The sequence below is a fragment of the Caretta caretta genome, chromosome 2, assembly GCF_965140235.1.
Source record: "Caretta caretta isolate rCarCar2 chromosome 2, rCarCar1.hap1, whole genome shotgun sequence".
NCBI classification, from domain to species: domain Eukaryota; kingdom Metazoa; phylum Chordata; order Testudines; family Cheloniidae; genus Caretta; species Caretta caretta.
The window spans coordinates 55,293,375-55,321,032 of record NC_134207.1 but is presented as its reverse complement, the minus strand read 5'-3'; the positions used below and the strand labels follow the sequence as shown (position 1 = coordinate 55,321,032).

The 27,658-nt window shown below is 40.3% G+C and overlaps 1 protein-coding gene and 1 long non-coding RNA gene across 4 annotated transcripts in view; one reads left to right on the top strand and one right to left on the bottom strand.

The window, feature by feature from the left end:
* Positions 1 to 11,204, bottom strand: part of LOC125632574 (uncharacterized) — a 31,618-nt gene extending 20,414 nt beyond the window's left edge. Inside the window, exon 1 of the long non-coding RNA XR_007355356.2 lies at positions 11,026 to 11,204. This is a non-coding gene — a long non-coding RNA (uncharacterized LOC125632574). The remainder of the gene's footprint in view (positions 1 to 11,025) is intronic.
* The window catches only part of ZFHX4 (zinc finger homeobox 4), a 174,199-nt gene continuing 155,919 nt past the window's right edge, over positions 9,379 to 27,658 (top strand). For 2 of the 3 annotated variants that reach the window (XM_048841010.2, XM_048841008.2), the window contains exon 1: positions 9,379 to 9,764. The gene's annotated coding sequence lies outside the window, so the exon portion shown is untranslated. Of the gene's footprint in view, positions 9,765 to 11,222; positions 11,747 to 27,658 lie in introns of those variants that run through there. The other variant, XM_048841009.2, reaches the window with a different exon arrangement.

The window sequence follows — 27,658 nt, the reverse complement described above, 5'->3', positions numbered from 1 at the left end:
AATCCAACAAGCAAAATTAGATCAAAGTATTATAGCCCACAGGAGGCTAGACTATTATGTGCCACAGAGAGAGAATAAGAAGGACCAAAGCACACCAGTGCCCATAGCCCCCCACAATGTCAAGGAAATGACTAAATGAGATATACCCAGCTAATCTGGGCAAGTGACCCATACCCACATGCTGCAAAGGAAAGTGCAAAACGCCAAAGTCACTGCCAATCTGATAGGGGGGAAATTCCTTCATCACCCCACGTATCGCAATCAGTTAGACTCTGAGCATCCACTTTTAACAAATCCAAATGGTGTCAGACTGTGAGAAGATTTGAGAGCATCTTTTGTTTTGAGTACCCTCATATATGCCTGGAGCGGGTGAAGCCAGTTTACAGGAGTTTGTACCATAAGCAGTGCCTGCAAGTAGTCCATGGACTTGATCTAAAACTCCCATTGAAATCAATAGCTCCCATTAATTTCAGCAGGAACTGTATCTAGTCCAATGTGACTACTCACCCAAGTGATAATTTGTAGGATTGGGCCCGTAGTATTTGCTTCATAAATGACATGGAGTCTGGAGCGGGGGACAAACAAAATATAGCTCCAGCCATTCACAGAACAGCTAAAGTGCTTCTGTGAAATTTGGGTGCAGTTCATCAATTTTATTTCTTCCTCGGATATCTTAAAAGGCTATGTATGCACTGTCAGAAAAACCTAGGCCTATTCAACCTGGACTATGGAGTATCTGAAAACTAGAATAGGCCCCAAATCTCAAAGATACTGGCGCAGTTTGAAAGGTCTTGTATTCAAGTACCGCTCCCTTCTGGAAGATACTGTACATACAGAAAGCAAATCCTGTGGCATGTTGCAGACAAGGTACATGGTACCCATTCAGGACTGAGCAAAGGGCACACACACAGGCATGTGCCATAGCGACCAGCACTTGAGTAGGTCTGTACCAGCACCTTAGTATCCAGGCTCCCCTGCCCAGAACCAGGCTGCTGTTGGGGGCAAAAAAAAAAATAAAAAAAAAAAAACAGGGGCTGTCTTCTCTGTCCCTTTCGGTGGTGGAGGGAGCACTGCTGCTCTGATGGAGGGAAAGCTGCACAGAATTAACCACAGTGGTCATAAACCTTGGATCTGGGTCTGGAGTTTGTTTCTGTTGTTGGTGTTGAGGCCTCGCACCTGATTGTGCCTGGATGGGGAATATTATAGCGCCAGACACTTTACACCGCCTTCTCTGCCTACCTTGGGCTTCAAAGCCCCCCCCCCCGCCAAACCTGAACTATTCCTCCCTGTCCCCTAGAGGGAACAGGGGCTAATGGGGGAGTCCGAGAGTGTGGTGGAGAAGGAGAAAGGAGCAGGCGGGGCCCCTGCCAGCTGCATTTGCTTCCTCCAGTACCTGTGCGCAGGGGCCGCCGCAGCTGCCGCCTCCGCCCATCCCCGCCCCCCCCCCCCCCCCCCGGCGGTGAGTGTGCGGCGGCTGCTGACAGGCTCGCCAGTGATTTGCTAGGCTTGCCGAGGTTGCCATAGCGTTGACTCCTTGGTCCCTGCGAAACTGCCCAATGGCTGTAGGGTTGGGATTAAAGCGGGAAGAGGCAGCCGCCGCCTCATCTTCAGCAGCTGGAGCCAGCAGCAGCTGGAGCAGGAGGCTCATCGGGAGAGCAGGCAAGGCATGCAGAGCCAGCGGCCTGGGCAGGATGGGAGAGTATCCGCAGATAATGTACAGTAGTAGGAAGAGTGGGGGGAGTAATGAATTCCATCAGAGGGCTGGAAAGGAAGCATTTCTCAGAGATCTGCCACATTTAACATTGCCCACACGAAAGACGTTATTAACAAGGAGGGGAAAGGCAACGGGGACGTGATAAGGGAAAATAGATAATGACACGTAATCCAAACCATACGCTGGAAACCAAGTTACTTCGCAGAACAAGAGTTACACGCTCAACTTTTTTTTTTTTTAATAGGCTGGGATTGAAAGCCAGGGAAAGCAACTTGTTAAGGAGGGAAATACTTCTCTAGGAACTGAGTAAATAAAATAGCTAAGGAGGAACAGTGATGGGAGGGGCAGACAAGGGCGCATATTCTTATATACAAACCCTAAAGGAAATTGTAAACTAGGAAGGGAAGCGGGAGGGCTACTTCTGTTGTAAATTAGAAGGTAAATGGAGGCTAGCCGGGAAAAAGGGGAAAGTAAAACTATTCAAAGTCTAGAACAGAAGCACCAGTGAAATTTACCCAGGGTTTAAAAGCCCCAAAGGGAGGAGAACGTATTGTCATTTGGTGGCACTCATCTCCTCTGGTGTGTAGTTAGGAGAGGGGGAATGGGTGCGGATAAATGTGAATACAACACAAGTCTGTAGGAGACCCAGTCCAAAATCAGATGAAGATTTAGCAGATAAAGACAGGTATGAAAAAGAGACTGGAAGAAAATATGAGGGCAGAACATAGGCGAGAAGAAACTTGATAGAAAATCAAGAGAATCGGAGGAGGAGGAGGCAGGATCTAAGTGGGGAGGAAAAATAAGAGAACTTATTGGATCGAAGGAAGGAAACAGCCACAGCAGAGAGGGGAAGAGAGTGTGGCAGAAGAAAGGGAGAAATTGAGGAAAGTAAGGACTGGAGGAGGAGAGCGAATGGTGGGAGAGAGTGAGAAAAAGAATGAAGGAAATAGCGAAAAACTGGAAGGGGAGAGTGAAGGAGGGACGGAGGTGGGGAGAGAAGGGAGGAGATAATGCGAAGTCCCCAAGACTAGAGAAGGTGAATCAATGAGTGAGAGAGAGCTCAGTCTGAGGGTTAGGTTAGATTTCCAGAGCTCATCGACCAGCCCGCCGGAGTCACTATTCAGCCCGAGTCCCAAACACACGCCTCACTAACTACTTTACAGCCACTTTCATTGATTTTCTTTATCAAATAAACATAATACCCGTTACAGCAACACTTCCTCTTCACGCAGTCAGAATGCCACCAGCTCTGATTGCTGCGTTTCTCCGGATTGCAGTTTCCTCCTCTAGCTAAATCGTGTTCTTTCACATAAATGGTCAAGTATATTATTGCTTGTAGAATTTTTCGCTAATCTGGAAAGTACACTATTGACTCGGTAAATCATTTAGATTGTAAAATACAGGTTTCCCCCTCCCCCCTCTGCAAGTCTGGAGTGCAACCGCAAATTTGTTCCTTCAGTTTTAGTAGTGGCTAGTATATTTACATATTTATTTTTGCTAATAAGTGGTAATTGATTGAAAGGCCAACGTTTGCAGTGAACGCTGTCTCTTGGATAATATAGAAAAATTAACGCAACTTTAGCAGTTGCATCTAAACTGCCAGTCTGTCTAAACGCTTCAGTTTTAAAACTCAATTTCATTTAAAAATGTATTTTCCCCTAAAAGTAGCTCCCTTCGATAGCTGTGTTTGAACTAGGTTCTTCCATATATGTCAAAGGGCTGTTGAATTATTCATTATTATAATTACTATCATCATTGTCATTATCCCTTTCCATGTGGCAATAATTTTATTATCGTAATTTGATACCTGAAGAATTTCCTGTTAGTCGTTTGATTATCATTTTTTCTACTGAAAAGAAAAGTTTTGTTTATAAATGAGAGAGAAATATTTTAAATGCTTTTATGTTTGCTATAGATTTCCGTTTATCTAATCGATCGGAATGCCAATAAATCGATTAAAGGTTTAGTGTTTTACAAACAACCATTTTGTGCTTCTTGATTTTACATTCAGAAGGATTTTAATAAAGCTATTGCTTTCTCTGAACATTTGTTCACCCAAAATCTAATATTCCATCATTTTTTATTATTTACAATTACAATTTAAAGTGCCTCTAATGAGAAGAATAAACACAAATAAAAGAAGGAACTGTTCTGTTCAAATTACTTTGTGCCAGTGGTCAATATATTTAGGGAAAGCCCTTAAAAATCATGGTGAATTATATGCGATCATGCAGTGATTGCGGAATATTAAATTAAACTTAGATAAATCCGCATTGAAGGAGGCAGCACCCAATCCTGAATTTATTTCCCATTTTCTATAACAGCATCACGGCGCTCCTCTCTTTGCAATGACAATGTGCCAAATCTAGGCATTTTGAAAACATTTTCCATATGCTTTAACTGGAGACTGATAGACAAAGAAGAAAAGAAGATGGTCTTTTTTCTCTTGAGGTATATTTCTTTTAACTCTTTCTCCAAGCTTTTCAGATCTTCATCATTTTAAAACAAAAGTTTGAGAATCAGTAGACATTTTTTTTCTTTTACATTTCCCCCCTTAACGCGTAATCAATTCCTGAACTCTGGAGTTTCAGTTACGCTTTAATGCAGGACTATAGAACTATCCTTTCTGTACCTTGACGGACAACATTTTTGGGAGAAAGCATTGATTCATTTAGCTTTCGCTTGCTGGTTTTTGTAATTAAAGATGGTTTTAATTATACTTTTTTGTAAGTCAGATCAGATGTGCTGCTTGCTTGCTGGAAGGATTTTTTCTTTTAACTGTGCTTTTAATTTATGTGTAGTTTTTTTGCGGACAGCACAGAGGTGGTGGGCTTTTATTTAGCTGTAAAATCCACACGTTTGCTTTGAAAACTTGGCTCCTTGGGCGAAAATAACTTTTCCTGGTTGCTTTATAATCACTGTTGGTCGCAGAGGTAGTTTAGCATATTGTCTACACAACAAAGATTCCAGTTTTATTGGCAGTGAGGATTGTTGGAATTAAGTTTAAATATTTCATAACTTTCTTGTCTGTACAATAAGATCGGTAGTTGTATTGGCTTTTTCTTTCTTTTTTCTTTCTTTCTACCGGGATCGTTTTATTTTTAAAGTCCCTCTTTTTTTCCCTTTTCCAGAATAGAATATACCCACCCCCCCGGATATATCACTGCTGGAAATAGGCTCTTGGGCTTTCCTGAGGGGGTTGGGGGGGGGAGTAAGCGGTCGTTTTCCTCGATTTGCATAAGAGCTAGTGAGGTGTCTGTGAAGTTGGTGAACTGCTTTTGTTTGGGGGCTAGTCCTGACTGTTTTTGTTTATAAACACTGGGGTGGTTGCCGGGAAGGAGGGAGGTCAGCGGACTGTCAAAGCGCTGACCTCTGAAAGCCCAGAGGGCGCCTGGCTCCTTCACCCTCTCCTGTCTCTCTCCCTCTCTCTTTTCCTTTCCAATCCCATCCAAGGCCAGGAGCTCAGGTTCAGGGCATTTAATCTCCGCGATCTTTCCAAGAAAGGAGCTGGAAAAGGGCCGTTAAGGCTCCGGAGGAAACGCTGACAACTGCCTGAGATCTGGGTGGCTTTTATAGTAACGTCCCGGTGCGAGATTTTGTGCACCTCCAGCCAAAATAACAACAACAACAAAAGGCCAATCAGGAACTATACTATTTAGCATACAAAATCTTATCGAGATGCCTGTCCTGTTTGGATATGATTATTTTTGGGTTACTGCTTATAGAAGCACTTTCAGTAGCAGAAGGTAGTTCTCCATTCTAGGATTTGGGAAGTGGGCGGTGGGGGGGGGGGATTTTAAGGCATTATGTTCATGTTGTTCTATTTCTTTTTCGAACCGAACTGTAACTTTCTAGTAACTTTTTTCCCCCCTGTGTATTCTGGAATGTGTTTGGTTTGTGCTTTGTAAATTACCACTAGATTTGTGTACATAGTACCTGCAACGTGATGATAATTTATTAATAAGCCATGCGCTTTTGCTCCAGTGTCAACTTCATCTCCCCAAAATGGTCCGAGAGATTGCTATCAGGTTTAAGTGTGTTTTGAAAAGAAGTTGCTGAGTTAAACAAAAAATGTTAGTTAACACACTGCCTTTGTCAAATAGCCCCCGGGAGAAGAAAAGACAACAGACAAGGAAAGGAGGTGGGAGCTGGGGATCTGAAAGTGTCTGTTGCTCAGATAAAGGGTCTCTAACACTGAAATCTTGTAATACCTCGTTTCAAACTGAGCTCATCTATAGACTTAGGAACGCAGTCAAAAGACACGGATCCTCTTTCCCTTGGGCTGGGGGCCATTTATTAGGGAATTATGTCGGGTTGTTAAGAAGGGGAGCGGCTGTAATTATGTATAGCCTCATGCCCTTGTGTGTCCGCGGTACAGATTTGGGGAATGAAATGAACCTGGCAAAGAGACTTGGTGTCAAAGTGTATCTGTTGGGTTTGCATTTCTTTGTGGAATAAAGCATGGTAAGTGCTCGTTCCTGGCCCTCTCCAGACCCTCCTCACCCGGTCCAATAAGTTTCTGTGGGGGCTCCGTATGGGGGGGGTGCGACACTAAGAGGGCGACATATTTTTCCCCTTCGAAATGTAACGTCACTATCAGAGCTTTGGTGGTTTCAACATGAGGCTTTAAAAAAAAACCAAAAAAAAAAAAAAAACCAAAAACAAAAAAACCCCCTACAACAACCCAAAATGTATAACGGTGCCTCGAGGAGCGGTTTGGGGGAGGGGGTCCGCAGAGACCAGAGAAGAGGAGCTGAGAGGTTAGGCAGGAGCCTTAGGGGGCGATCAGCTGAGTGAGTGGGAGAGAGAGGGAGGAGAGGGAGGGAGCCTTGCAGCCGGGGCCGAGCAGCTGGGGAGCCCGCTTGGAGCAGGAGCAGCAGCAGCAGCAGCCGGCCAGTCCCCGGGTCCTTCTAGCTGCTGCTCGCCTGCCTTCCTTCCTCCCCCTGACAACGCCGAGCTTCGCTCTTATCACATCCCACAAACCTGCTGCTGCTGCTGCCTTTCGGAATTAACCTTCTTCGATTTTTCCTCGCTACGTGGCGATCCCCGGGTTTCTTCTAAACTGTTAACATCCCGTAGTGCCTCCCCCCCGCCCCCCGTAAGCTACTATTTTTAGGAAAAGAGAGAGCGAGAGAGGAACTATCAAACATTAGAAAGGACAGTAAACAGTGGCGGAAGAAAGCCTGAAAATGTGGACTCTCCTCTCACAGTTCCTGCCTGCATTCCCCCTCTTTGTTCCTTGAGCTGTGACTCAAGAACACTAGAAAGGGCTGTAGCCCCCTCCAAGAAGAGATAAAGGAAAGAAATCTGCAACAAAAAAGAATGACTTGATTGATCTGACGTTTGGTGTTTTGACATTAATGACATTAATGATATTGATGTTTCACCAGAAAAAAAAGCACTAAGAATAAAGGGGGGGGGCGAACTTCAAAACTAAATTATCTTCCTTTCCTTATTCTTCTATGACATTAAGTATACGTGTTTCTTCACTTGAATTTGAAAGAGATGTATTGTTCTCAGGTGTTTCTTCATCGTGCTGTATTTAATTGTCTCCAGTCTTAGGAAATGTTTTACCATCCTTCAGGCATGCACTTGAATGGACAATGCATCGTTTTAACTCAGAGTCCCGTTTCGTCTATAATTTAAGTCTAAAAGTCCTCTTTCCATCATATCACGTCAATCTATTCCTGTAAATGGGATTCAGAGATTTCATTTTCACCCTTTGTTTGCATCTCTGTTTTTTTCTCTGAAAACACCAATCGCTGTTTCTTTCACACACTCAGTCACAGGAAGCTTTGCTTTCCGAGATCTACATGCATATACATACGTTTGCATATATGTTTTCCTTTAATTGAAGAGCTGATGTAATCCTGAGGTAAGGTTTGCAAAGGAATAAAGTTCCTCTCGAGAACGCGAAAGTTCTTTTCTTTAAGTTCGAGTCTCGGAGGTTTTCCTGAAGTTTGAAGTAGGGTTTCTCTAGATTTAGGTAGTTTAGTTTCTGTCCCCGTTATAGTGGCAGTTCCCGATGTTTTGGATAACGGTATAAAGATAACTGTACTTCCATGCTGGTGACTTCCTCTTCCACCTCCCCCCCCGACCAATTTCTCCCCCAATCTATCAGGACCTTCGCTATGACCTTAAACATCTGCTTTCAGCAACTTGCTTCCCTTACGCTGGCCTGTGCCTGCTCTTTCAGGGCTGCCCTAATTCAGCATCAGGTGGGGATTTTCCTGTCAGTGTTAGTTCCAAGATGTGCAAAATGTTCCCCTAGAATGGAAAGGTTTCGGGCCCAGAAAGGTGCATATTTATGTCTTCTGTTTTTGTGGGGATTGGGATAAACCTTTCTGTTGGTATTTGGCGCTTAAGGCCTAAGACAAGGTTTTGACATGTATCACCAACTTCAAAGGCATGTCAGCTCCAAGGTTATGGTTCACCTGCGCAAGGTCCCTGGTATTGTAAATATCCCATGTATTTAACTGTTACTTAGTGATTTTTTATGGTGTACCCATTTCTGGAATAGCATTATTAAAAATCTGCACGTGTTCCTGCGGTGTATTCGGAGACTCTTTGAATAGTCTTTTTTTTTTTTTATCTTCAGTAGGGGATATTTTAAAGTATGTCTATTCCTAGTTTTTGTTAATTATCTTTTAATGAAAGTGTCACTCATATTCACATCTGTAGTACTGTATTAGGTTAGGATAATTAGGTTTTCAAATTAGAAACAATCTCCTTAAATCCCATACAAGACAATATCTGTAGTAGATTCCCACTTATAATTATATTTGTACGTTTTCCTCTATTTTTCATCAAGGTAGATTTTTTTTTCAAGAAATGAAGCTGCCTGATAAAATAACTTAGATGACAAAATATTAATAAAATATCAATAATTGTCCTAAAGGTGGTTCATGGTATGTACTATACTACATGTATAGTATACAAAGGTATTCTTTCCCTATACTAGTATTTACTTCGTTTTGTTAACTCTGTTTATTGTGGATATTTTATAGTTCATTTGCCATTGCTTTTTATCTTGCTGATTTCCTTAACCCGTTATATCGTAGGTATCAAATACAATGTGTGTGTGCATGTAAAACTGAGTGTGTGTGTGTAAATAAATGCTTCTCCGTATCTATATAAGTAGATATTTCCCATCTTAGACACACTATCTTTCTTCTTACGGGGGCATTCCACATTCATTATCCCATTCCAGACATATTTCTTACTAAATCCCCATTTAAGAAAACCAAAACCAAAACCAAAACCCCCTCACTGGTGAAATAATTAATTTGCACCCACTTCTTTTAAATTCCTGAGCAGTTAAAAGAGCAAGACTTCTCCGCCACCTTTTCTTTTTTTTTTTTAATTTTCCCCTGCCATCTACTTTGTGTGTATGGGTGTATGTGTCTGTGTTACTAATGAAGTTTGCAGACTTGTGTTTGTGTCCATAAGCTCCTTTCCTGCTGCCCCTTCTTCTCTGGGCTGGTTGTGTGGTTCCTACAGCCCCTACGAGCCCCCAGCAGCCGCGGCAGCTCCAGCTTCTCTAAGTCCGGGGCTGCGCGTCATTTGCAGTCTGGAGAATGTTGATCACCTCACTAATTACACCTCTCTCTCTCTCTCTCTCCTCTCCTCTCCCTCTCTCTCTCTCGCTCATTCCCAGAGTGCATATCGGGAATAGACACACAAAGACATGCGCACTCAACTTAATCAGCCATTTTTTTAAACAGGGCTAAAACGATAATAATTAGCAGAATAAAGACATATCGGATTTTCATTTCCTTTCCTCCTTTTCCCAACCCCTTCACAACCAAACAGCGAGACCGCGGTCGGCACATGCTTTAACAACTCCCGGACCCCAAAGGACTGCTCTATGCCCCCCACTTCTTGCTCAATCATTTTTATTTCCACCCAATAAAGTTGGAGGATTATTTTTTTTTTATTTTTTTTAAATGAACCTTCTCTCGTTTACTTGGATGTGATCAGCTGTTAAGTAAATAAAGCAAAACAAAAAAAGAGGCGAAGATCCAGTAGGAACTGCGAGGGGAAATGGAAAGTAAGTTTTTTCTTTAACTTTTATTGAGTAGTTTGTGTTAAATTTAGGTCGAGTATCGATTATCTTTCCAGGCTGATCTTGCACAATCTTTGATATTTCGCTCTCGCTCGCTCTCTCTCTCTCCCTCTCTGCCTCTTTCTCTCTCCCTCACATACACACACACTCACATCCCCAGATCCCATGTATCTCTCCCTCTCTCGCCCCCCTTTTTTCTGCCTCTTTCCCCATTTTTAGGTACAATATTTGCTCTCATTTGGGGGAGGAGGGGCTGCTTTCTCTTTCTCTCGCTCTCTTTTTATTTTTTATCCTGGGGGGTGACGTTTTTCGGGCTCTAACTTTTGGATTAAGTGGAGGATTCTACACGTTTTTCCAGAAGAGGCTGTCTTTTTCTCCCCCCTACTTCCCCCCCCCCCCCATTTTGCATTTTTAGGGAGCTGGAAAAAACCTGTCAGATTAGGAAAAATGTTACGACTGCCAGAAGTCATCGCCTGCCAGTAGCCCCCAGCCCTTTACCCCTTCACCTTCTTTCACAGCTTGATCCCCCCAAAAGTTTGAGGTGCATTTTTTTGGGGGAGGGGGCGCAGATTCCCCGTTTTTTCTCCCAACTTTCGCTTTTTAGGGGGCTAGATCCCAGCAGGACGGAGGGGATCCGGACTGTGTGTGTGCGTGCGGGTGCTGCTGGGGTGTGTGGGGTACTGTGTTCGCAGGTAGGTTTCGCAGCAGCAGAAGCTGTGAGCTCCTCTGTCTCTAGCAGCAGGAAGAAGCGGAGCCCGTTAGCAGCGTGCTTTGCCTGTGTGTCAGTTTCCACAGAGCTGCTGGGAGCCCGGCTGGCTAGAGGGATGTGCTGACGGACGCTGTCTGGAGCAGGCTGGCTGCCGGAGCAGCTCGCCAGCAGCTAGGGGCATCGCTGCTATTGGGCTCTGGGGCTGGCTTAAGCGGCCCCCCGCCAAGGCTTTACGGGGAAATCGGTATGTTTTGAACCCGAGGAAGATGCTGTAAGACACATATCGTGATAACGCAGCACAGCTCCTGCTCTGGCTCCTTGTGCCGGGGATCCAGTGCATCCCTGCCGACCCAGCGGCTAATGGCAGCCGCGTCCCTGCTTTCCCCTTCCGCCTTAAATGAAATTCCCTGTAAAAATGGTAATAAACTTTCCCCCCAGCCGGTGCCAACTTACGGCCGCTCCCCTCCACTCCTCCCCTCTTTCATCCCCCCCAGCAGCAGCAGCGGCAAACGCACGGGTTGGTATTTCTTTTGTTACCTGCGAGGCGGGCGGCCGAGGGTCTCTCATCGGCTGCTTGGGGCACTGGGTCCAGCCGAGAGGGGAGGCACATCAGTCGGGTTCAGCCTGTTTCACCTCAGCTCCGTCCCGAGGAGGCTTTAGCTCCCATTCAGTAACACACCCTCCTCCTCCTCCTCTTCCTCCTTAGGTACCAAGGCTCAGATCGCAAGCAGAACACCCCCCTTCCCCCCCACCCCCAAAAAAACAACCAAAAGACAACTTGCCAGGCTGAAGATGGTGGATTTACACTGAGTCAGACACAAGCAGGTTCACCCAGGAAGTCTGACCATCCCGTTTTCTGACAGTTGCATTTCCTCTGCTCCATTTCGCTCTCCTGGTTTTGTTTTTGTTTTTAAAACCCTGTTCCATTTTTAATCAAGGATCATGTAGTTGGCAAAAGGAGAGAGAGGGAGAGAAACAGGAAGAAAGAGAGAGGGCTGTTGTTTTGTTTGTTTTTTTAATTGTGTTCCCCTGGATTTTCAGTGGCTTGATCCCTAGGAGCGGTGGTGGAGTGGTTAAGCATCATATGTAGTATTATATTTTTAGTTTGGTGGTGGATGGATGGAAGAGGTAGTGAGCAGCCTTTGCAGCCCTGCCTGTTGTTGGTTAGATTGAGGCAGAGACTTGGCTGCGATTGGGACACGACTGTGACATGGGCATCGATCGCTTCCATTGAGAGCAATGCAAAAACACAGCCTGGGTATGTAACACTCTCAGTGCCATCAACACTTGTTTTACTTTATATTTACTGGAAAAACTGACAGAACAAGCCGAGTGCTTTTCTTTTAAAGAAGGAATACGGACAATTGGATGGGAAGGTGCTCAAAGAAGATTGTTAAAATAAACTGCAGGGGGGAAAAGCCTTTATCATTATTACTCCACTTTCTGTTCAACTAACTGTATTTAAGGAGTTTCTTTTTCTTCTGGTCTGGGGGATCCTACTAAGCTGAATGAAATAATACATAATGAAAAAACACCCCCAAACAATCAGGCTTGAGGGAATATCTGATAGTTTTCAAGGTTTACGGTTTCAATCGGCAGGAAGGCACACAAAAATAAAAGATGGCTAGCCAGCTGTTTTAACCTTTTGCACCTGGCTTCAGTGCAGGGCTCATCAGGATTATTCAGTTATTCATGCTATCTGTGCTTGAATATTTATAGTATACGATCTAGAGATCCACACACTGCATTGTAGCATCTATTTATCCTCTGGTCATTGGCTTTTGGACTTCTTCAACATAAACATGTATTCAATAGTTTTCATTTTTATTATAATGAGCATATAGGGTCAATGAAATATAGGGGGAAAGTCGTAAATCTGCAAAAGTGAAACCTACCCAACGAACAAAGAAAGGTCAGGTAAACCATCTGTGTAAGTCACAGTAATAGTACCTGCTATTGGTTTATGCAGGGATACTGGTTTATTATTCTCTAAAATGAAACTTATCAGTTAGACCAAGTTCAAACTAAAGGAAACCGTTGCAGATAACATATGGCATGACTTGCATCTTTCAGAATATGGGCACATTTTTGTTCTTTGATTTTTTATTAGTTTGGGTTTATTTTTAAAAGATGCTGTACCAGCAAAGAACATATAAAGGGGGATGAGAAAATCACTGTTTAATATTGCAGAATTTACTGCTTCCATTCTGACCATGAGCCTAAATTTACACAATGAAATTTGATTATCTCTAATAACAATATTAGATCCTGCACTGGATGGATGAGAATTGAGGTGGTTTTGTTGATTGCAAGGGTTTAATGTTGCATTTCAGAATCTGATGTGGTTTAGCCTCCCTTCCATTAACTGGAAAACCCCTGAGGTTTTACAATTATTTCTTAAAGATAATACATTTAAGATTGCATTGGTAGGCTGAAGAAAAGTCATAAAGGCAAGAAGGGAAGCCCTTAATAACTCTTGAGATTCAGACATGTTCAGCAGTTAGATTGGCTCTGACTTCACCAAGGGTCGACAATGTGTCATTTCCATGAAGCCAAATTGCCCTCTGCCTATATGATATTAATGTGCAAATCAATATTTCAGGGATTAAATTTCCCTTCTTCATTTTTTATGGTTTCTACCTCAATAAGTCTCAAGTCTATTAGAAGAGGCTGGATGATTTAAAATCTTTCACTGCAGAATGACTTGTCGTAGCCTTGTTTCACAGACCGTTTTTGGATTTTCTTTATAAAAGACCAAAGGCATTCCAAAGAAGTTGATAGTCAATGTAGGGACATGCTCAGTATTGTAAAGCCCTTGTTCGATTAAGAGCTAAAAAGGTATTGAAAATATAATATATATGTTTATATAATATATATATACAGTCTATTGCTTTAAAATATTATGCTAATCACCTATTGATTTATTTCAAAATCAATTGAAGCTCCTTTCTTATTAGTGATTTGTTCAGCATTCTTCAGCTTTGTTGTTAATTTTCTTAAACATCATGCATGAATTAATCTGCTGTGAGAATGTGTTTGGGGTTTTGGTTTAAGAATATTTAAAAACAGACAGTTTTGCCTTTCTAATGTAAGTGATGTGAACAGTCTAGTATAGTTAAAAGAACCAGGGCTGTTTTTTCCTGTATTTAGAGTTCAGCATTGTTTTAATGAAGCAAAGGGGCCTTTTACAAATATTTTATGATTTCTAAATAGATGTTTATCAGCAACATATATTAAGAATGTCCTTTTGAATATTCACGATCAGTTAAAAATTAAAATGGAGATTCTGATCTGGAAGGAAACAATACTTGACAGAAAATTTAGGTCAAAATATGAGGTTGTGACTTTATCACATAATCTTGGGAAGGCCCTACTGTCTATCATTTGGTGTTGTTTTATAGTCTTAGACCATCTGGACCAAGTTCCGCACAGCTGCATGAATTTCATATGTGATAGAACATTTTTTCCATTCAGTGTGAAATGTTCCTTCCTAAAAACGTACACCAGACTCGCTTAATTTAGTCTGCTAAAAGAAATGCACATGAAAAAGGACAAAAGGCTCTTTAATCTCTGCAAGCTGTTTGTTTTTCTTCAAGATTCCTGTCTATTTGAGTTTGAAAAGTCATGTTTATTGAGGAGATGATTCTGAGGTGTGACATTAAAATAATATATGATTTTTGTGCTAGTTTCTGCTCTCCTAGTTAATTTGCACAACTACTTTTTATGCCTGTCAAAACAGAGAGTTAATCTATTCTTATTTACAATTAATCTCAATAAAATTAATCTTAACTATGCCTTAGTCAGTGGCTTAAAATATCTAATTATATTCAATTAACTGCTGTCATAGTAATTAACATTGCTTAATTGCCTCTGCATATATTTATGTAAAGCTCATTAGTTACTGCTTGCTCTTTTTTTCCTTTGCTCACTTCCATTTTTGTTGCTGTCAGAGCACTGACATCGAACCCTCTCTAGGTTTTGACAATTCTGATCTTTAAGGATCTGACTATGCCAGTGAGGACAAATGATTTTGTAACATTTTATTTGGGTAAATATTAATGTTTTCATATGCAAAGAGATACTAGTGCTGGTCTTTAAAGTACCTCCAACCACCCCCCTCTCCCTCCACCCCACGCCAGCTCAGACAAAAATATTTTCTAGCCTTGTTGATAGAAATATGAGAAGCCAGGTTAAGCTTTGTGTTTATAAATGAAGAGCCTTTCTGCATCTGCCTTGGGGCTGTACCCACAAGGCAGAGCTTTCCTGCTCCAAAATCATTCAAAGGGTTAAAGACTTGGCCAGGGTTCAAATTGAAAAGCGCCCAGGGAAAGTGCATGTGAATATGTACAAGTTTCATGTAATTAGTGCTTAATTATATTAACATATGCAAATTGTCAATTTAGGAGCTTGTTGAGCTGGCAAAGATCAGCCAGGCACAATTGCTGTATTGTTCTGAAACAATAATGGATTTCAAGTTGGATTGTGGAAACACATAACTAGCTATCTAATTTAACTCATACCATGGTGAAATTTCATTAGTCTCCATGGAGACTGGTTTAATTGTGCTGACTAATGTTCTGGGCTGCAGAATGTCCTAAAAAGAAAGCGTTGTTTGCCTAATCCACCTTACAATGACACTTGTTTGTACATGTTTCCCTTGTGTGAGAATTTGCATATGCAAATAAATAGTTTCTCTGCATCATTTGTCATGGCTGTTCATTACCCATGAAGAGGACATTGTTACTAGGCTGTTACTGAGTCTCCCAAGACAGGATAGTGTCAACCAGTCCAGCCACATTCTTTCATAATTTGTTTCTGATTAATAGACCAGAGTGAGGCTCATTCTATTCAGGCCTCTGCAAAGGGAAGGTCAGTTCTGTCACTGAAAAGAGTTTCCGCAGCAACTGAAGGTTTTCTCTCCCTCCCCTTCCCCCTTTTTCTTTAGTTAACATAATCATATTTAGAATAATGTATTCTTGCTCGAAGGAATACCTCCACTAATAATCTCCAGTTTCCTAAAGCAAAAGAGAGGGAAATAAAGGAGATTCTGGTATTGGAATATTAATCCTGTTTTTGACAGAAAGGTAAACTGATATAATTGCTTTTCAGTCGAAGGAATGGGGGTTTATACAAGTGTGAAAGCATCGGAAAAGGATTAGCATTTTTTTGCATAATGAAAAGCTCTGTTGAATAGGGCACTGAATGGTTGACTGAATGACTAAGATGAAAGGAAGATGAAAATGCAGGCTCCTCTTTCTTTATGCCTATGCTCAGCTCTCCCTAAAGTTATGTTTGTCCAAGACTTTAGAAAACAAGCAGAAGCTCAGATTTCAGCAACTTTATAAGATGCCCTGAGTTTCCATCATCATGTGAAGTAATATGTATGATAATACTGCAGCTAGAGGATGATAAACACAGGTTTGTATGTAGAAGAGTTCCAGGAACATGACAGGCTATCCAAATATTGACTATTGGGTACTTTGCCTGTGGGGAGGGGGTGGGAGGTGGGGAGTTATTTTAAAAGTTTCCAATGGAAATTATGCATCAGTACAGAATAATAGTCTAATCAAGTTTGTTATTCATGCAAGCTGCATTTAGTTAACACCTGTTTTAATTAATGAACTATTTCTCTTTGGAAAAAGTTATGAATTCTGACTTCGTTAAGTGGTCTGTAAGCCTTTATGGGGAAAAATACTCTCTTATTCAGTACTTAACATGGAAAAATCTGATTTAAATAGAAATTAGTATAGGAATATAATGAACAATATTTTGGCACGATTGTATCAATATATTTTAACTTTTTAATACACTTACAGTAGGTTCCCATATCACTAAAGGTCTGACCCTACTGTCATCAAAGTTACAGATTAAAGGCAATGCCGGTTTTAAAAGAGCAGGATCAGGCCTTATGTTAGGGCTGTAACTGGTTAGTTGTTGACAGTGTGATCAGTGCTCATAGTTATATTCTCTCAGCAGTAATTAGTGCAGTTAAAATACCTTAAGGGTTGAGACAGTTTTGAAAGTGGGAATTGGTTCTCTTTGTACATATGTAAATCGATTGCAGTGTAGATGATTATTTATATATATATCTATTTAAATAGTTATTAATTTAGTGGCACTATAGAAAAGTGTTGGTAGACTCTACCATGTATTATCTTTGTTTGCTCTTGTTAGTTTGCAGAACTTGCATTTGTACATGCTTGCCAGTTTAGTGCTGTACTTGACTGGATAATATTTAAACGGCTAGATTCACATTTAAGAATTCAGAAGTAAAAGTGGATGACTGAAGTAAGGTTGCCAATTCAGCATGGAATTATTTGCAGCCAGAAGTGTTTGATCTTAATTAGATCACAAAGATTCCTTACTTTTTAGATGAAGTTGAAGAAATTCTATATGGTTTTGGAAACTTTTATTGCTAACTTTATGAAATTCCTTAAAACCTCTGTTAAATGAAGAAGAAATCTACATAAAGGATGTTCTCTCAAACCGAGATGGGTTTATTGATGTATTTCCATAAGAAAAATGTGTTAATTTAAAAAATACATTCATTTGTATTTTAAAATATTGTTAACCAAGCACCATGTGTTGTAACTGGCAATTTTCCAGCCACTGTAGAATTGGATAACACATGGATTAATAGTAACTTATGTGATGTCTGCTGTCTTACTGAATGGGTAGAAACCCAGAGTATTTCAGATACTTTCTAAAATCCAGAAATCTCAGTAACATGCAAAGTATTATATGTTTATGTGAACAGATTGATAGATGTGAGAAATTAAGAGAGACACTTATTTCTTGGTAACTGTTCTAGGTTCATCATTGGTAAAACAATATTCGTTGTGGTACTCATATGTGTTGATAGCAAGATTCAGAAGTATTTTAGAGCTCAATCCTGCAGTCCTTACTCAGGCAAAACTCCTCCCTTCTTTTGCTCTAGTAAAGTCTTCAGGATTTGGTCTTTAACATGGGTGTTCTGTAGTTCCTTCGTTGTTTAGTAGTTATACTTCAATGCTGCTATAACAGTACTCTTATTTATCATTCCTGTTTTTCAGGGTTCAAAATGTGGCTAGAAAAGTTTGCACCAGGCTGGAATTTCAAATGCAAGGTCCTGTCTATGACAGACTTTTTCTTTTTAAACAATTTTTTAAAGGAACGGTTTAACCAAGTTTTATGAATGAAATAAAAGCTTACCGTGTTAAGACACTCTTTTATATGTCCACATTATTCAAAGCAGCCTTTGAGTTTAAAAAATGACATTTAGAAAGTGATTTGTCTATAATATAGTTTATTTGCTTTTGGTAATTTTGAGAACAGTTTTAAACCCACCTAGAAATTGGGATTTTTTTGACTTAGTTCATGTTTGTGGCTGTCAAGCTGACCTGATAGGCGGTACCAGCTCCTAAGTAGGTGTGATAGTCTTTTAGGTCAATAGTTCACTAAGTAAAGACTATATGTACAAGGTAGACCATGGGATCTCTGAAAACACACATAGACTGCAATGGGTCTGCAGTCCAACTAATGCACATACTCTGCTATGTAAGACACACAACTAAGGATGTATTTAAATAGGCAAATGCTCTGCCTTTAAAACAAAGAAAGACTTACAGAGTGTCTGTATTGACTGAAGCCTAACTCATCTGAAACAGACAAAAATCAAGTGTCTGATTCTCCTAACTTACACCAGTGTAAATCAGGAATAATTCAGTGAAGTCAGTGGAATTACATTAGTGTAAAACAATGGTGTGCAAATGGTGTAAATGAGAGGAGAATCAGGCCCATAATCTCTAGTCAAAAATACTCATGTTAAATCCTGTATAAAAGATGTTGTCTTTTTGGAAAGAAGTTTTAGTAGAACATTTTCTGTGTATGAAGAAGTAATACATAAGGTGACATGCTCTAGGTGAGGTTTTGTGGCGGGGCTGGTGGTGGCTGATTCTTCTCAGCAACCAGGTAATAGCAGAGTTGTGAGTCTGTACGCAAAGGTTGTTGAAGGCCTGCTCTTCCCAATTTGACATTGAGGCTTCCTCATAGAGCATCTCCCCTAATCTGAGGTCACCTGTCACTAGCAGCTCCTCACAATATGACATATCAAAGAAGTAAATGGGGTTACTCTAGATTTACAATATTTGCTATAGGTTTACAGATCAGAATCTTCTCCAGTTTAAGAAAACAAGTGTGCATGTCCTCCCACCTCCCACTTGGAGATAAAAGTTTCCATTGTGTGAGACAGCAAAGGCCCCAAAGCAACTTTCCCAAGGAGACAAGAAGGCTCCTCACACTTCCCAAGTTTTATACAACGTTCTCCACACAGAGCAACGTTCCCTGTGTGAGGTGCCATAGCCAAACCACTGCAAAGTGCAGTTTCTCCCTATTTCAAGCACATTGGTCCTTACTCCCGCTTTCAGATGGTAAGGGTCCCCATGGAAAGCAGCTCTTTATAGAGTACCACCCTCATGTTCTTCACCCTTCTCCTCACCTTTTGTGTAATGTGAAAATGTTTGTTTGTTTAACAGGAAGAGGAATATAGATTTTGTTCTCAATTTGTAAAATTGAGGGTATAAATAAGAAAATGCTTTAGCATTTATAAAATTAAAGTTAATGACTGACATTTATATAGCAAATGCCACCCCCAAACCCCTGAAACTATTATAAACTGATTACAAGAAACCACTTCCTCCATCACTGGGACACAGCCGTCTCTAGGGTGGAAAGTGTCACACAGTACACAAACAGCACCCCACAACTATGCCACACAATGACTTGGGAAAGAAAGTTAAGAATGTTTTATCCCACAAAAACAACTAGATCATTGTAGTTAGACAAAATGTAATTTTCCAACTGGTAATCAGTTAGTGCATCAGGGTAAACATTCCAGCTCTGGTGGAAAGTGTCACTGGATATTTGATAGTCACAGGTGGTCAGGGCCTTGGATTTATATCTCTTTTGAAAGAGGGATCCTCCAGCATTACAGTAGCTTCTAGTTCAGAATTAGGGCCTGATCCAAAGCCCAATGAAGTTAGTGTGAGTAGAGACTCACAGTGACTTCTGTGGCTTTTGGATCGGGCCCTTAGAGGGAGAAATGACATTTACTGAATCATCTACAGCACTATGTTTTCTTTGGAAGTCTCCATGCTGATTGGGCCCAGCTGGGGTTAGTTTATGAGATCACAGACCAAGGTGGTATGGTTGCAACTTCTCTTGAATAGGTGGAAGAATACCAAGATAAAAAGGAGTCTAAATGTCATTTTATAAATAGCTGTGACTGAAAGCATAACAATGGCTTGGCTATTATAGAGTAGATTGAATCTCATTGGAGGTAACACGTCCAAAATAAAGGACAAGAAATTAAAAATTGTGGGTTTAATTACATGTTGAAACCCTGTCCCATAAACAAACATTTGTTCCTATGTATTACAGCATGGGTCTGGTATATGTGGGCATTATTGTTATATGTGCTGTAATACCTATGTCCTAGCCTGAGTTAATGATAATGTGTTCGGAGTGGAGTTTTGGGGCTCAAACTCTGACTTTACTGTCTTATGTCCATTTGTTTCACAACCTTGGGGTTATTTAAAAATAAATTCAAACATCCTTAGAAAACTATCTAAACAAATTTAAGAGCAAGAATTTGTGAATATTTCTTATTTTACTTCTTGCCATACAAACACAGTGTGTTAGTTCTCAGTATTGTAGTTACTTGACAGGATTTTAATAATTGGAAAAATATATTAGAAACCCTTATTTAAATGAACCTATATGCAAGTTAAACAAATGCAGAACTGTTTAATGGTTTGCCTGGGAATTATTTAGACTGACCTGTGTAATAATATTTTTATTAGCTGTAATTTGTTTTCTAGGGAGAAAAGGGTGTTTTTAAAGTTGTGTGTTAACATGCAGGCTTGGTATTGAAATGGGACAATACCAGAATGTGCATTTCTAAGAAGGTGGGACAACAGTTACCTAAAAGGTGAAGACTTGAGAAAAAATGGGGAGAGTCATTTCTCTCCTGAAATGAAGCAGGGTGCAGATTAGGAACCATTAAGATTTGCCAGGAGTTGCTGGTCATAGAAGCCTGTTTAAGTGCTCACTGTCAACAAGGAAATCATGGGCAGCACTTAAAGTGGCTCACCTTTGATTTATTCATAAACCTCACACGAGCACTTGGCTTTGTTCTTGCACTGGTAAGGGGGAACTGATGCCAATAAGAACAGGAATAAAGAGCTTCTTGCATGGTCCAAAAGTGAATAGCACTTTATCTCAAAGCATGACCTCCATTCCCAAGATCTGTTGTGTTACAGTTGACTCCATCTAGATGTGTGTGTAGTCTCAGATGAATTGCTAGAAGAGGTTACGACAAATATATACTTTGTAAACCCTGTAGATGTAACAAGAACTATGTAACTGGTACTTAGATTCTAACTTAACAGGAAGATTGCAGTATTAATACTGAATTGAAAGATTTCCTCTTCAAACAGCATTTAGTGTTAGTGTTGTTAATGAAAGTCAGAAAACTGATTCAAGTGAAAAATCTTATTTGTACACCACTATACTCCTTAAGAGATTCATTTGAAAATGCATGTTGATGGTACAGAAAAATATGTGAAGTAGTTCTGAGACAAAGAAATTGGCTTACTTATTTATTAGTCATGTTTGATTGCTGTTGGTTTATTTATGTCTCTCTAAAAATGGCAAGTAGTGCTAGCAGTCCAGCATGGGGGAAGGGACCTTTTGAAGACGGTCAACTGGCATGTTTGCACTAGGGCAGAGGTTGAGTACAGTTACTTAAATCCCCAGAGAAACATTTAGTTAATGCTAGCTTTTTTCTGATCCTGTCTGAGTTTGGTTTTCTTTTTGCCTTTAATGAAGTTTATCTGTTGTTACTTTAGGGTTCAGATGTTTTTTAAATTTACTTGCATTTTCATAACAAATTAAACAAAAGGAGTCATATTGGAAGATAGTGATGAGAGCTAATGATATGTCTTTAGATAAAGCAGTCCTCGTGTGCAATCTGATCACAGCCATCAGCTCATTTGTCATGGCTGAAGTGAAAATGTCAGGACCAATGAGTGTATGAGTGCTGAAGGGGGCGAAAGGGCTTTTGGAGACACTTTTGTGCTGGGAGTGGGCCATAGCTTAGATTCCGCTCTAGGGAAATACTGGGATTAGCCAACTCTGTGTACAAATCCCTAGCATAACAGAATTAGTTGGGAAAATGAGGTTTGTTAAGGAAAAAAATTCTACAGAATTGCTCTAGGCTGCAGCCCAATAACTGTGCAAAACAGTGAGGCTTTTTAGTAAAATAATTTTAGTGATGTGAATTTACACACATTCCAGCACAAGCCATAATTGGTAGGCAACATTACAACAAAGCCCATTTTAATGTATTTTACATCCGTATATGTGTCTAATTTTATACGGTTATCATAGTATTAAAATAAATGTGATCTTAAAAATCTGAACTAAAGGTTTTTCAAAACTGACAGGGAAATCAGATTTTAATTTTTTTAACGTTCAGTACAAATTATAGAAGAAAATACAGTAGAAGTAAATGTAGCTCATTGAAATACCAGCCAATGCTGATGAAATCTTACAGAATGATAGGGTTAGAAGGGACCACAAGGGTCACCTAGTCTAAATCCCTGCCAAGATGCAGGATTGTTGCATTGTTTAGTTCAGACAAAAAAATAAGATGGTCAAACTCCCCATAGTAGCATTTCCTCACTCTGAAAGTTTAATTCACACCACAGGTAAGTGGCATACTGGATCAGAACTGAGGACTGTTAGTATCCTGTCTCTGACAGTGGCCAGTGCCAGATGTTTCAGAGGAAGGTGCAAGAAACCCCAGTAGTCGGATGTGAGATAATTTGCTGAACATACCAGGTCTCATCCTGGTCTCTGATAACTAGAGATTGGCTTAAGCCCTGAAGAGGTGAGGTTTGGGGCTGGGAATGGGCGACAGGGGACGGATCACTTGATGATTACCTGTTCTGTTCATTCCCTCTGGGGCACCTGGAATTGGACACTGTCAAAAGAGGGATACTGGGCTAGATGGACCTTTGGTCTGATCAACTATGGCCGTTCTTAAGTTCTTCTGTAATATCCTGGTCAAAATTTTTGTTAACATTAGTATGCTAACTCTGGATATCCATATAAATGTCCAATCCCTTTTTGACTCTTGCTCAGTTCTTGGTCTCAGTGATGTCCTGTGGCTATGAGTTCCATATATCCAGCATTGTATAAAAAAGAAGAATTTCTTTCAATCAGTTTTGAATTTGACATCTTTTAATTTAATGGTCTGTCCCCCGGTTCTTTTATTACTACAATCCCTTTTTCCATACTGGGACCTCCTTCCTTTTAACACATGGGAAAGACAAGTGTGGCTGTGGTCTTCTGTCACTTGTTTGCAACCCTCAGGTTGAGAACACCTCAACTGAAATGAAGCTTTCACTTGCCAGGCCCATCCAGCTGATGCCAAGATAGGAAGGTGGCTCAGATGATCATGTTCCTGTATCATTCTGGGCTGGCAGGAGCCAGCCATCTTCCTTTTATCTCTGAATTGGCTAGTGGGCAGAGTATGCTCAGGAATTGTCTGAGTGTTAGGTGTGTTCAAACACTAGTCCGCCTGGCTTGTTTCTGGGTGCCTCAGGGAAAGCATGGAGGTGGCTCGCCTGAAGAGAGTATTTGCCCCTTCTTCCACCATTTCACCAGTCTTGGAATAGCAGTTGTGAGGCATTGGTTGTATCTTCACTTCAGGGGACTCAGGATTCTTGCTGATTTGCACAGGGTTCAGCAGACTGCCAATTTAGGGTTGAGAGAAAGTTTTCCCTCATCGCATGGTGATGCTGGTGCTGGGAATTTTTCACTTTCCTCTCATATATTTAGCTGGTGTCAGCTAGATAGGCTAGATGTTAGTGATATACTGCAACTGAACTTGTTGGTGATTGCCATCAGATCACCCTATCGCCTGTGGCTGAGTACTTTTCACAAAGTCAAACTTTTAAGTCAATATCTGACCTATCATTCCTCGTCCTCAAAGGAAACCTGCACAACACCTTCAAAAGACGAGCTTGTGAATTTAAATTCATAACTCTGCTAGATGCTAAAAAATCTTGGTGTCAACAGAGACACTGGTTTTATGGCTCATTACAACAATTTTACTCCTGGGAGAATTCTGGGTCACTGCACATGCGCAGAATTCATATGCCACGCAGATTTTTTTTTTCTTAGCAGGAAATCCATTCTGCCAAGAAGTGCTGCAGTTACTCCTTTCACCCACCAGGGGCCACTGTGGCACCAGAACAGAGAGCAGCTGCTCCCAGGTGGGAGAAGCTAGCTACATATAGGGAAGAGAAGAGGCTGGTTCCTCACAGTGCCCTGCCCGTGAGGCCAGGTCAGGAGGCATGGGATATGTGGGGGACAGACAACATGGGGCACATGGGGTTGCTGGGGTGTCACAGACTGGGGTTCAAAAGGGCTAGTGGGGGGGACAGACTGGAGTAGGGGCTGAATGGCAGTGGGGGTGCAAAGACATATGGGGACAGGAGGGAGGGGCTGACTGAGTGGGGGTGCAGGGACATGGGGAAGGGGGTGCAGGGACACATAGGTATGGGGGATGGGATGGCTGAGTGGGGGCACAGGGACACGCTGGGACAGGGCAGATGGGCCTGACTGAATGAGAGAGGCTAGGCGTCAGCCAGGGTCTGTATGGGAAAGGCCCCCTAACGAACCCCCTCCTCCAAGGAAACAAACTGTTCCATACTTTTCCCACCCACACCCAGCAACCCTCCAAGTTCATACCCAGGCTGTTTCCCAGCAATTACTTCCCTCTCCCTCATCTCCTCCATTACCCCTAACTCCCCCAACCTTTTGCATTGCTTCTGAGGGAAGTACATGTCTGTATTTCAGATTAAATGAATTATTACTCAAAGTTCTGTATTAATATGCCTAGTAAGGAATCTATTTGTCAAAAACATTTTTTGAATCTTTTTTGTGGTCTGTTTTGTGACAGACATATTTGCTGACAGGTATTCTGAAATAAATTACCAAAATAAATGAAACTGGTGTGATTATATTGTATTATTTTGACAAATAAAATACGCAGAATTTTGCAGAATTTTAAAATATTGTGCGTAGGATTTTTAATTTTTTGGCACAGAATTCCCCTAGGAGTAAACAGTTTGTAACCTACTACTAAGCCTCCTTTGTCCTATGACTGCAGAGGTGTTAATTGCCCACTTCATTTTAAGTGGTTTCTTGTAATGTGTTAACCCCTTATGCTTAACAATCATCCCTCCTTGTATTTAGCTGTGATACTCTGGTTTACCTTTTCCAGACCTGAAGACCTTTGTGAAGCTTGCAAGCTTGTCTCTTCCACCAATGGAAGTTGGTCCAATAAGAGATATTACCTCACTCACCTTGTCTCCATTATATCATTGTTGAGTTTGAGGCCTTGGCAGCAGGGCTGTGATGTGGTGGAGAGAGGCTTCAGCATTTAGTGTATTTGCAGTTATTAGTAATTATGTATTTCACAATTTGTTAAGCAAATTCCACTGTGAGGGAAAGTGGGTGATCTGATTCTTAATCCCTTTCCCCCCCAAATCTTAGCCATGAGTTTAGGAACAGGCAGGGCTAAAACACACACTGACTGCAGGGGGTGGAGAGAAATGGGTGTGCAGAAGAGCCTTAGGCTCTGGCTCAGATACCAGGTAATTGTCTCGAGTAAACTTAGTCTTCCTTGGAGTGGGGTTGCAGCTAGCACGTGAAACTCCCCTTTGTGGTCACAGGCTTCAGGCCTTCACAGAGATATGAATGTGGCCCCAGGGACTAAAGATGCCAGGTAACCTTGAGACTGTTGTAGAAATTTGTAATAAAGTTGCAGCCACTGGCCTTTAAACCCCAAACACTTCTCTGCTTGTTTACGGGTGTCACTGTGAGTGGCAGCAGCAAAGTAATTTATTTGATCTAACTAGTACTTATCTTTGTTAGAAGTTGTCTACAGATTTCTTCCATTTCATGTACAGTGAATTGTCCTCTTTCAGATAATGTACTTGTACAACCTTTTTTGTTTAATTCTATTGATTTACAGTGTTAAAGTGAAATATCTGATACCTGTTTCCTGCCCTTCGAGTATATGTAGTCAAAGAGGGCTGATTAGGTTCTCCCCTCCCCCCACTAGCCCTTTAGCTATTTTAAATGTATAATTATCATTGCATGTAATTTGATAGCTGCACTAATTGCTGCCAACCATTGTCTGTTTGCACTTAATGCTGAAACCTGATCAACATCCTGCTTTGGTTGATGTTTAGTGGTAAACTTTAATTAACTCTTATTGCATTGAAGAAGAGCTCAGTCTCAGTGCTAACTAATCATTTACCTTCATTATGTCCTGACAGCTCCACTTGTTCCTGGTACTAATAGATACACCAGTCAGTAAATAAACCTGCAAACCTTCATTCATGCCTTGAAGTTGTTCCACATTGATATTTTGTTGCTTAAAGTATAAGATAACTGGGTAAAGATAATTATTTCAGTTAGTTTTGTACCTCTGGTTTTCCAGACACCAATCTCAAATTGCCTTTTTCATGCCAGACAATTTCATTTTAATAGTAACTGTAGATTTAAGATAACATTATTCCTTCAACATGGTTCCTATAGACATGCATCTTTTGAATCAATACAATTAAGCTTGTCTCCTGTTGGAATTCTTGTAATTATTTTTCCTGAAATACTTTTCCTGTAATGATATTGAAGTTAAAGTAATCAGGTTACTGGCAGATCATGTAAAATTCAACTCAAAATTGCTGGCTGCTTGATTTTAATTTGTCTGACATCAAGTTTGTTTGAAAAGGGATAATATGTGGTTAAACCAAGGAGCTTATAATTATGGTTGACATTTGTTTGTTTATAATGAAATCTAATTAAAGTTCATACATTTTAAAACACAAAAGTTAATTACTGAATTGCTCACTTCACTTATGCACAGCAGTCAAATTAACTTGCAGTGTAAAAAATGACGACTCTGCATTATAAAAAATAAATTGCCCAGTTGATCTTGGATATCCACAACAAATGAGCCACTATTTTATTCTAGAAATAAATCTGCCTTATTTCTGACTATACTATTTAAAAAAAAAACAAATGGCCCTCTATTTTCATTGACCATGTTGATTTTACTATGAAATAATATTTAAATAATTTAATACTGTAAGGAACACTATACATTTTCTTTTGAGAATGCATCATTAGAAGTATCTTATGTTCTGTTTCTAAAATGTACTCTAAAACCTATCCTATCAAGACTCTTTCTGAAATCATCTGAAGTTGGAGTATTGCTAAGAGAATTGGAATGCTAGCATGAATACCTGGCTTGTGATTACTTCTATAAAGATAATTACAGCATTGTTAGCTTGCAAGCAAAGGGCTTGTGGGCCTTTGGTTTTTGTTTTAAAAAAACTGAACCAAAACATTTACTGCAAAGTTTGTTGTCAGATAATAGAGACAGACTGGATATCTGGAACCATAATGCCTTCATATTTATTATTATTTTTAGTTTTGTCTTAAATTTTGAATTTGCTAAGAAGGTGTGTGCATGTTGCAAAAGTAGCACTTGTCTGTGAATAAAAACAAAATATGTATGATAATTCACACACTTTAAAAGACTATTGCATTGTACACGATTCTTTAAAGTGCCCTGTGTCATATTTTTGCAAAGTCAAAAACCCGTGGTAAATTTAATGAAACAAGAAACACGGCTGTAATTTTTTAAGCTTGTTAAAATAAGCTATTAATTTCCCAGTGTTTGTGAGCAGGTGAGAGATATTAACGGTGTAATTTTTAGTGAAGACAATTAGGATTAATTTTCTAACTAGTTCTATGTAATGTACTTGTGTGTGATTTTAAAATAATATATAATGTAAATTAACTTTGCAGTTAAAGAGATTAAATTGTGAAGGCTTTGCAGATTGGGAGTATTGACATATGGATAAAAACAGTAAATATGATGTATTAATTCCTAAAATGATTAATGCAGCAAATTTATTTCAAAGAAAAAACCCAAATGGATTCCATAGTTAAGGTTTATATTTAGCAGGTTTATTAATTTGAATTTCCAAATCTAATAGGGATTTTGGGGGTGAAAAGGGAATACTTGGGGACTCTTTTCATTAATCAT